Genomic DNA, 11,619 nt, shown 5'->3' on the forward strand with positions numbered 1-11,619 from the left:
GGAGACAGACCCAGCAAGATTAGCTGATGTGTGATTGGGTTAGGGGATGGGCATGACTCCTAGTTTTGAGAACCTGAGAGCAAGAGAAAAAAATTTTAGGGAGCTTGAAATCAATAATACTATTTAAGACAAGTTAAATTCCCACTAGATATCCATGTAGAGATACCAGTTGGCTATTAAATATGTAAGTTTGGAAAAATGCCTTTTGAAAACCTTTGCCCATTTTAATCAATTCACTCATCACTCCATAAAGATACACTAAGATCGTACTATGCTCCAAAATGCACTATGCTAATAATTAGATACACAATGGTAAACAAAACTGTATCCCTACCCTCATGAAGATCATAGTCTAATTAGTTGTAGAGGGGTGGAGAGTAACAAACAGATAAGAAGAAATGAATGTAGTAAGTTGTAGTAAGTCCAATGAAAGAAGAGTAGGCTGCTATAAGAGAGCATGGTGAGGACCCTCCCCTGGGCTGGGGTTGGGGAGGCAATGGAAGCAGCAGCAGATGATGAAGAATGGCTCATCTAAGGTAGGCTCAGCAGGACCCCTGCTGTTTGAACCCAGGAGGTGGAGGTTGCAGTGAGCCGAGATGGAGCCACTGCACTCCAGCCTTGGCAATGGGGCCAGACTCCATCTCAAAAAGAAAAAAAAAAAAAAAGAGGCTATCACAGCCTGGGCAACATAGTCAGACCCTATCGCTACCAAATAAATATTTGACAAGAGAGTGTAGCCAACATGCTGCTTAGGTCCCAGCCATGTTCCAGGTCCTTAACAATGTTTTAGGCTCCATGAGGGCTGGACTTAGGACTGTTGTGACAGTCTGTTGTCCTGGAGGCAATTCAGTCTTTTGTAGACAAAAGAACATAAATTATCATGTGGGGAGCAGGTTAGGGTGAAAGAGTGATAAGAGGAGCTGCAAGGAACTAAGTATACCCATAGATTTTGTTCTGTGTAAGAATCCCAGACCTAGGAAGAGGAAGGGAGTCTCCATAATGTTTGCCACTGATGTTCCAATCATCCCGGTAGGATAGAGCCTTGTCATTATTTAAAGGAAATAACGTGAGTAGTAGGCAGAATGGTCCCCCAAAGATATCCACGCCCTAAACCCTGGAACCTGTGCATTCATTATGTTATATAGCAAAACGGATTCTGCATAATAATGAAGATTATGAACTTCAAAGTAGGGAGCTTATCCTGGATTATCCAGGTAGCCCCAGTCTAATCACAGGAGCCCTTAAAGGCAGAGAACTTTCTCTGGCAGTAGCAGGAGAAGTCAAAAAGAGCCTCCAAGCATAAGAAAGAATCGACATGCTATTGCAGGCTCTGAGATGCAGGGGCCCGCAAAGATGGACCAGGAGGAGGCCTCTAGGAGGTATGGTGGCTCCCACCTGCTAGCCATCAAGGAAATAGGATCTTAGTCTTGCAATCACAAGGCACTGGATTCTGCCAACAATCTGAATGAACCTGGAAGGGCAGTCAACCTCAGGGCCTCTAAAAAGGATCACGGTCCTGCTAAGATCTTGATTTTCACTCTGGGAAACTCTAAGCAGAGAACCCAGCCAAACCTACCCAGACTTCTGACCTGCAGAACTGTGAGATAATAAACAGTGTTATCTTAAGCCACTAAATTTGTGTTAACTTGTTACAGCAGCAATAGAAACTAGTATAGCATTTCTTATATAATTGAGTGTGAGTACTAAAATTCTTTCCAGCCATTGTATCATCTTCTACTACCCCACTAGCATCTGAAATATTAGAAAACGAAAAATCTTAAAAAGTATAGTGCTTTCTACTTCACCTTACACATTGAGCTGGGGGCTAAGAAACCTGAGTTCTAATTCTGATTATAAGCACTGAAAAAGTCAAAAGACCCCAGTCTTATTATTATTTCAGCATAAGGACCTTAAGTAAATCAATCTTCCCGAATCTGTTTCCATGTCTACAATATGCATAAGTTTGCCTAGATGATTTCTAAGGTCATTTCAGCTCTATGAGCAAAAAGTGACAGGTGGACATTGTTATCTGAGATGAACTCATTTAATTTATAACCCACGACTTTCATCTGTCAGGGAGCTTGTCCTGAGAGTGCATTTTGATGGGAGGAGTGGGAAGTTGTTCAGGGCTGCTGGGGACCCAGCACTGGTAGTTTTTTATACCAAAGATCAGTAGCATGGATCTCCAAAGGAAAGATGAATTTTACCAAGGGTCCAGCCCAGCCTTCCACAGTAATTATCCTCGAAATGTCAACAACTTCTTACTGAAGATTCCTTGCAAGCAGTAGTCTGGTCAAAGAGAACCTGCCGCCTGTGTTTGCTTTCCATTCTATCTAATACCAAAACTCTCAGAGAAGAGAAAGATTTCTAGAACCGAGTGTCCTCTGTCAGTTTTCTACACCTTTCTTCCCAGTACGAGGTACTTCAACTTCTGAAGAAAACAATTTGGCCGAGGAATTTGCACCTCACTAAATTCAATTCATTACAGCAAACATTTTTTGAACACCTGCTGTGTGCTCATTGAGTTAGAGGAAGCCAGTTGTTTTGGAGGTAAATGTTTGGTTTCATTTCTAAGTTCTGACTTCAGTATCAAGAGGCAAAGACTAGACTTAATAAAAGTCAAAGCAAAGAGCAATGAAGTAGTTGGGATTTACAGCTATTTAAAAAGAAAGTGAAGGACTTGTTAAGAAATGAGTATAGGCCGGGCATGATGGCTCATGCCCGTCTGTAATCCCAGCACTTTGGGAGGCCGAGGCGGCTGGATCACGAGGTCAAGAGGTCAAGACTATCCTGGCTAACCTGGTGAAATCCCGCCTCCGCTACAAATACAAAAATTAGCTGGGCGTGGTGGCATGCACCTGTACTCCCAGCTACTCGGAGGCCGAGGCAGGAGAATTGCTTGAACCCAGGAGGTGGAGGTTGCAGTGAGCCAAGACAGTGCCACTGCACTCCAGTCTGGGCAACAGAGTGAGACTCTGTCTCAAAAAATAAATAAAAAATAAAATAAAAGAATTAGGCAGATGTGGCAGCACTCGCTTTAAAAACAAAAACAAAACAAAACAAAACAATACGAGTATAGGCACTGAGCAGGAAGTTACTAAGGACGTTTCTCAGGAGCATTCACATTCCGTCTCACATCTCACATCAACATTCCGGGTAAACTTTCATCTGTACCACTTCCCTCAGTCAGGGTTTTCTAGAAAGCAACCTTCAAGTTTATGAAACAAATGTTAATTTTATTTATTTATTTATTTATTTATTTTGAGACAGAGTCTCGTTCTGTCGCCCAGGCTGGAATGCAGTAGTGCATTCTTGGCTCACCACAACCTTTGCCTCCTGGGTTGAAGCGATTTTTGTGCCTCAGCCTCCCAAGTAGTTGGGATTACAGGCATGTGCACCACATGCAGTTAATTTTTGTATTTTTAGTAGACATGGAGTTTCACCATGTTGGTCAGGTCTTGAACTCCTGGCCTCAAGTAATCCACCCATCTCAGCCTCCCAAAGTTCTGGGATTACAGGCATGTGCCATTGCGCCTGGCCACAGATGTTAACTTTAATATTGCATTAACGTGTATTTTTTCATGGACAAATTATGCCACTATATGAAAACATGGATGAACATGTATTTACGTATATTTCACCTGGATAATATATATATTCAGTGCCATCTGTTTTTAGACAGTTTATAAATGATCACTTCTCAGTGCTTCTTAATTCAATGCTCTCTGCATATCAGTAATGGCTGACTCAAATCACCTATGACAGCAATTTTCAATCTTTCTTTTTCAGAGACACGTGACAAATGTGTTCATATGTATGATATATCCTCATGGATATATCCAGAATTATGGGCAATTCTAGGAGCTTGATCTGTAATTCCAACCCTTTAATCTCCACCTAAGAATCATACTGAAAAGAAACTGTTATATTTATGTATCCTTAAATTTATTCCAATTAATTTAAAAAAAAACAACAAACCACTGATTATTTATTAGTAAGCAGTTATTTGCAGCATGCTGTTTGGATCACAGCAATATATTTTGACACCTTTGTTGATATACATGGTCCTGATATGCTGTGAATGTACATATGAAATCTAAATTGTTAAAGGCTAAGGTGCTTGGCCCAGAGAACCAGGGAAAGGTAATAAGAGAGAAAAGGGCAGTTATCCTCTCTATGGGGCAACTGTGAGCACATAACCAGTTCTCTGAGTCTACTAATAAGCATTTTATAAGAATCTACCAATGAGCACTTTTCTTGATCCATAAAGCCACTGACATTCCAGCAAAGTTTCATGGGCTGCACCCAAATTTGAAGATTTATTTCCCTCTTTGGATATAGAATAAAATATCTTTATGTGTATTTTATTTTATTTTATTTTTTACTTTATTGGGTTGGTGCAAAAGTAGCTGCAGTTTTTCCCACGAAAAGTAATGGCAAAAACTGCAATTACTTTTGCACTGACCTAATATTTTATTTTGAGACAGAGTCTCACTCGGTTACCCAGGCTGGAGTGCAGTGGTGCCATCTCGACTCACTACAACCTCTGCCTCCTGGGTTGGAGAGATTCTTGTGCCTCAGCCTCCTGAGTAGCTGGAATTACAGGCACATGCCATCATGCCCAGCTAATTTTTTTTGTAGAGACGGCGTTTTGCCATGTTGCTCAGGCTGGTCTCAAACTCCTGACCTTGAGTGATCTGCCCACCTCGGCCTCCAAAAGTACTGGGATTATAGGCATGAGCCACCACGTCTGGCTCTTCATGTGCATTTTACATGAGAAGAGACTATATAATATAGTGGATGAGAGCACAGGTTCTAGACTAGTGGTTCTCAATCAGAGATAATTCTGCCTCACAGTGAACATTCGGCAATGTCTGGAGACATTTTTAGGTGTCACATCTGGGAGAGGGAAGTGTTACTGACATCTGGTACGCAGAAACCAGGGATGCTGCTCAACATTCTACAATGGGTTAGGCACAGTGGCTCATGCTTATAATCGCAGCACGTTGGGAGGTTGGGGTGGGAGGATCACTTGAGGCCAGAAGTTTAAGATAAGCCTGGGCAACATAGTATGACCATGTGTCTATTTAAAAAAATAAAAACTAAAAAAATATTAGCCTGGCATGGTGGTGCATGCTTACAGTCCCAGCTCCTTGGGAGGTTGAGGTGAGAGGATAACTTAAGCCTAGCAGTTTGAGGCTGCAGTGAGCCATGATTGTACCACTGCACTCGAGACTGGGTGACAGAGTAAGACCTTGTCTCTGTGAAAAAAAACCCCAAAAAGCCAAAACTACAATGACAAGGACAGTCCTCCCCACTGCCACCATGACAAAGAATTATCTGGCCCCAAATGCCAATAGTGTTAAGGTTGAGAAAGCCTGCCCTAGGGTCAGCCTGCCTGGGGTTCAAATTACTTATAATCTGTGTAGCCATTGGTAAATTATTTTACAAGTTTGTGTTTACTGAGTGTCTTCAACAATTAAATTAGAATAAATAATAACAAGAATACTCACTTTATTGATTTTTAAATGATAATTAAATTACACAAGGTGCTAAGGACAATGTCTGGAACAAAACAAGTGCTCAACAAACATTTGCTTTTGCTATCATTATATGCACTGAAAAAAACTGAGAAGAAATACACCAAAATTTTAACAGTGATTGTTTCCAGGGGCAAGATCATACTGATTTTTATTTTCATTATTCTTTTATACCACTTAATACTTTCCAAATTTTCTAGAATGATATTTGTATTGATCTGATATCCTAAAATGTTTTAAAAGAATGCAGAGAAAAGAAATTTACTTGTGATATAGTAAAAAGAGCACAGAATGGAAAGACTTGGATTCAGATCCTGACTCTACTTGCTGTCTGTGGACATTGAGCAGGTAAGTTAACCTCTTTGAGCTTCAGCCAAAACTGGGGCTAATAATGCATATCATAGAGAGTTGCTATGAGAATTAAACATGACAGACTTGCAGTGTCTGGGAGAGTATACTGAATAAAAGGCCCCAGGAGATAACTGCTTTAAAGGGTTTGGCCAAGGGAAAATGACTCTACATTCATGATGGTATATTCATGATGGTAACTCCCCTTTTGCCTTTTATTTTTTGTTTTTTGAGATACAGTCTCACTTTGTCACCCAGGCTGGAGTGCAGTGGAGTGATCACAGCTCACTATACCCTAAACCTTCCAGGCCCATGCGATCTTCCCACCTCCACCTCCTGAGTAGCTGTGACCACAGGCGCGTGCCACCATATCCAGCTGTTTTTGTAGATCTCTCTATTTTGTTTTGGTTTTTTTTTGTTTTTTTTTTTTTGAGACAGAGTTTTGCTCTGCCATCCAGGCTGGAGTGCAGTGGCGCAATCTCAGCTTACTGCAAGGTCCGCCTCCCAGGTTCAAGTGATTCTCCTGCCTCAGCCTCCTGAGTAGCTGAGATTATAGACACCTGCCACCATGCCTGGCTAATTTTTGTATTTTTAGTAGAGATGGGGTTTCACCATTTTGGCCAGGCTGGCCTAGAACTCCTGACCTCAATTTATCCGCCCACCTTGGCCTCCCAAAGTGCTGGGATTACAGGCATGAGGCACCGTGCCTGGCCTAAGGTCTCCCTCTGTTTAGGCTGGTCTCAAACTCCTAGGCTCAAGCAATCCTCCCGTCTTAGTCTCCCAAAGTGCTGGGATTACAGGCGTGAGTCATGGCACTCAGCCTCCCTTTTTTCTTTCTAAACCATCCTCTTAGAGAGCACAACTCCCATGTCATCCCATTTTTTACCTTGGCTGATAGAGACGAAACTGCATCCACACTTAGGTCCTTCTCTCTCTTCTCTCCCCTACTTACAAACACCCTAGGAAGGGATTTGATCATCCCCCTGGCAGGCCCTGACTCATTTGGCAGGGTTTACTTGCAGGCAAGCCGTTGTTTCTTAAAGGCAGGACCCAGGTATCACTTTTTCATATTCTTCACCCTAGCTCATTCTCCCTCTTCTTATTTCTGCTTTCACTCATCACCTCTAGGTTGAAATCATACTTGGCAAGGCCTCTCCTTAAGGGGAAGCCTCTCCACTTTCTCTCCCTCTGTTCTATCCTCCCATTTAGCTGGTTGAGTAGGTTGCCCCCTTTTAGATTCCAGAGGGCTGCGTAGGAAGCCCATCTAGGCTTCCAGATCCATGGCTCATGTGTGTGCTAGCCCTGCCTATCTGAGAAGCCCTGCATGTGTGGGGGGCATGGAGCACTTGCCAGCTGGTTAGTGCTTCCATCAGGGCTGTTGTTTCTTTTGTGCAGCTCGCTCAGCAGGTAATGCTTGAGGTGAGCAGCATATGCTGGTAGAATTCAAGGACCGGCACCTTATCCACAACCCCTTAATGATTCAATTAGATGGAAAAATCATAGGTTATGTTTGTGTATATTATCAGGAGGGTGACTATTTTAAGCCTCACTATCTTGAGAACTTGAATTTAAATCCTGACCAAGCTTTCAAAATGCCTCAGGACAAGCTTCTTCATTTGGTCCTAACTGCCATGGTTTGGGAAAGGCAGTCTGACCCTAACCCACACTGACACTCAAGATCCCAGAGTTCCCTGGGAAAGAGTCCTGCAGTCCTGTGAGCTTTCTATACAGAGTTCTAAGGACCGGCAGCCAGATTGAATTAGGAGAGAATAGCCTGGGGCAGGAGTTGACTTCTCAAGACATTCACTTTCAAACTGAGTTGAACTGTTTCAACACTGGGAGATGGGACCATGCAAAACATCAGAGGAAAATAAGACTGTTAGGGGTGCCCCCATCTAGATATGAATAAAAATATCAGAAGAACTCCATTCTAAATGCTAATAAAAATGTCAGGGGGATTGGTGATCTCCAGGAAATAATTTATGTGTACTTTCTAAACTCTAATTTGCTGCTGTTCTAGGGCCAGCCTAGCTATATAAACTTCAGGCATAATTTTGACTGTTGCCAAATTCTTACTACACATGTGTCTCCTGTCATCCCTAAAAACACACGCAAAATAAAACAGGCATGGACTCCCAAATTAGCACCAGCAGAATACTGTCATTATTTTGACTCTTCCCAGTCTTCATTCACCATATATTGAGAGCTCGACCATAAACAAGGCCTGGTGATGAAGGCTACAATCCAAAGAGGAAAGAATACTGTCCCTCAAGAAGCTCACTTCCTGTGACTATAATAGCATAAAAGTGTTACTTGTCCCAGGGAAATGTCGATTTCAGCAGGGATCAAAGGCTTAAGCTTAAAGACTAAAGTTAAATATTGTAGGGGACACAATTACTTTTTAAAGTACTGTGCAATAAAACCCTGAAGGGAACTAGTAACTTCTCTCAGTTTTTCCATAGCTTATAGGAGTCAGATCAGTCATCCTTTATTATCAAAGACCAGAAGGAAATCTACACAGATCAAAAAAGGAAATCTGTATCTCAGAGATTTCTAGTAGTTAACATTATTAGCAAAGCTCCTCTTTTGTCCTTAAAAACCTAAAATAATTTGCAAAAGAAATCTGTTCCCTTATTTTAAGGTACGATAACATCATTTTAAAACAATAAATCCAGTCAGTTTGATATTATAGTTTATATACATAATTTTAGAAGTTTTTAATCTATTTATTTTATTTTGAGAACTAGGTAGGTGCTTTTAAAGACAATATGCTTAGGCTGGTCTTACTAGGTTCTGAGGATGGAAGAGTGTTTCTAGGTTTGATTTTTTAAAACCCATGATATAATTCTAGATTTCATTTTTCTTTAGACATCAGTTGGTCACCATAGTAACATAGTGTTTTACTATAGAGATCTATACAGCGCAAGAGAAATAGAACAGCAATTACTTACTAAGTTACTTGGGGGTACAGAATGTGACTATAGGGATAATTTAAGATTAAATATAGATTTCTCTGGGGATCTCTTTTAGCAAAGCAAGCCAATTCAATCTTCTAGTAGCATCAGCTGAACAAAATTTGAAGCCAAACTGACATTGACATCATTTGAAATAATATGAGCAGGCAAGCAGCATAGCTCAGTGGTTAAGAGCATGGGCTTTGGGGTCAAGCTTCATAGGTCCAAGTTCTGCTTCTACTATTTGCTAGCTGTGTGACCTTTGGAAAGTTCCCTAACTTATCTGTGCCACTGTTTCTTCATCTTTTAAATGTGGGTAATAAAATCTTCCTCAAAGTGTTGTTATAAGGGTTCAATAACTGTTTGTGTTTAGAACAGTGCCTTGCACATAGCAAGAACTTTCTAAGTATCTGTTAAATAAATACAAAATAAAATTTAAATTTGCTAGCGCCTCTCTTTGTTCTGGAAATAGTCAAAGATGAAAATTTGAGTTCATGGCTGATGATTTTAGCCTGTAACTTTGGTAGATTCCTTTGAGAACTTCCCCAGGGCCTTGTTGCTAGCAATTCTACAAGATGTGAAATTCTGTGGCAGTCTACTGTCCTAAATCAGGGCTGGGAACAATCACGAGACTCCTGGTACCAGGAACATCAGAAGGAAGATGATCGCACAGCACAAAGGAACAGCACACCTGCCCACTTCGGCTCCCCAAGCCACTGCCAACAACCTCTAGGAACACGGGCATAGAATAAGCAGCTGAAAAGGGATGAAACAGGCTTTTATTGCGGTGATGATGAAACCTAGTTGGTTTCAGTAATTTTTTCCCCTCTTTCCAGGATTCAAGGGGGAAAAATCCTTTTCATCAATGAATGCTTTTTTTCATTAATTATCACTATACACAATTTCCATCCAATTTTTCAACAGGCACATACTCTGATGAATTATCATTTTACAGAACTCCCTAGGCATCTTTTCTGGACTGGTAACAAATCTAAAGCCTCTAACCAGTATCTAAGGCAGGACAAAAATCTCCAAATTGCCTGGAAAAAAAGAAGGTATTATGTCCTCTGAGCCAAATTTCAGTCGCAATACCAAGGGATCCCTATCACATACCTTCATCCGGACTTGATTTCAGAGACGTTCTCCTTAGATCTTCTTGGTCAGGAATAGTCCTTACATAGGAGTTTGGAGAATGCCATAAACCACCAGGAAAGCCTGGAAACACATTCATTTCTGTCCTCTGCCTTCCCCTTGGCTCACAGCCTGCTTCCTGTTAGGGAGACAAGATGACGCTGTGCAGGGTAGACTGTTAAACCATCTTCCCGCCCCCAGCCCCACTCTCTTGATGCCCCTCCCTTCTCCTTTCTAAGGCTCTGGAATGTGTCACATGGGAAATGGATCATGTGGCTAAAGGAGAGAATGTAGCCATCTTCTCTCTCCCTTCCCCCACTTTTCCTTTCGGAAGCAAAGCGGCAGAAATCTCTGCCCTGATTGGCTCCGGCCAAAAATCTCCATATGAAAAGGGGAAGAGTCAATCACCCAAAGCCCCTGCCTTCTCCACTTTCTCTTTTTTCCAGCTGAAGATTTTTATCCTGAGCATTCAGAGTTGCTCCGTATGGGAGATAAATGATGCTTTCTCCTCAACCCCTCTCTTTCTTTCAGTCAGTACCCTGACCTGGCAAGGTGTTCCTTAACCTCCCTCTGGATCCCCCTTAGCACACATCTGGGACAACAGAGTGTTCAGCACCACGGACAGCATATTACAACCCCTTCAGTGCTTGTTAAAGCCATTGTCTAATTCACTCTCAAGTAAATACAAATATTTTTAAAAATTTCCCTGAGGTCCTGTGCCTAAATATAAACCACACCATATGTTTAGGGCTCTGACTTCCCCTACTATCAGCTTACTGTTACCTTATAAACTCAAACATAATTTTTATATTTCCTTAAACCCAAAAGACCATCTCATACCTACCTCCCTGTCCCCATCCCATCACACGTCCTCACCCATTAAATATGATCTATGCTTTTTTTGTTCAGGGGAAGGGAGATTTCTATAATATAGTTTACAGTATGCCCAAATATCTATGCTTATGGGAAAACCCACAGAAACACATAGGAATTATTGGATGTACAAATATAGATGTCATTAGCTCCATCCCTAGGCCTCAGGCAGGACTGAAGTGGAGAGGGAGGGAGGGAGCCTGGTTGGAGCTGTTTTGTGCAGGGTCTATCCTGCTTTGCTGACGTCCTGGTTGCCATGGTGCTAGGTAACTGCTGAAGAGGATAATTTCTTTTAAAACCGGTCACCATGGGACCCTGCTGACTAAAGAAAGGCAGAGGGAAAAGGACTGAATTGCTGAGGAGGGATTTCAGCTAGTATTCTCAGAGCCAAATTAGATTGTTGCTGATCCTAAATCTTGAAAGGATTCTAGGAATTAGTGTGGACACTGCAACAGTTATTCTCTCCATCCTCCTCTGCTTTTTTTCCTTAAAAATCTAGTTAGGGGGCCAGGTACGGTGGCTCATGCCTGTAATCCCAGCACTTTGGGGGGCCGGGGTGGGTGGATCACAAGGTCAGGAGTTCAATACCAGCCTGGCCAAGATGGTGAAACCCCATCTCTACGAAAAATACAAAAATTAGCTGGGCCTATAATCCCAGCAACTAGGGAGGCCGAGGCAGAGAACTGCTTGAACCCAGGAGGTGGAGGTTGCAGTGAGCTCAGATCGCACCACTGCACTCCACCCTGGGTGACAGAGTGAGACTCTATCTCAAA

The 11,619-nt window shown here is 41.9% G+C and overlaps 1 protein-coding gene across 1 annotated transcript in view; it reads right to left on the reverse strand.

Moving 5' to 3' along the window:
• Nucleotides 1–10,232, reverse strand: part of GPR19 (G protein-coupled receptor 19) — a 25,726-nt gene extending 15,494 nt beyond the window's left edge. Inside the window, exon 1 of the mRNA XM_017528045.2 lies at nt 9,956–10,232. The gene's annotated coding sequence lies outside the window, so the exon portion shown is untranslated. The remainder of the gene's footprint in view (nt 1–9,955) is intronic.
• Between the last annotated feature and the right edge of the window lie 1,387 nt (nt 10,233–11,619).

Source organism: Cebus imitator, unplaced genomic scaffold (assembly GCF_001604975.1).
Source record: "Cebus imitator isolate Cc_AM_T3 unplaced genomic scaffold, Cebus_imitator-1.0 Scaffold2, whole genome shotgun sequence".
Taxonomy (NCBI): Eukaryota; Metazoa; Chordata; class Mammalia; order Primates; family Cebidae; genus Cebus; species Cebus imitator.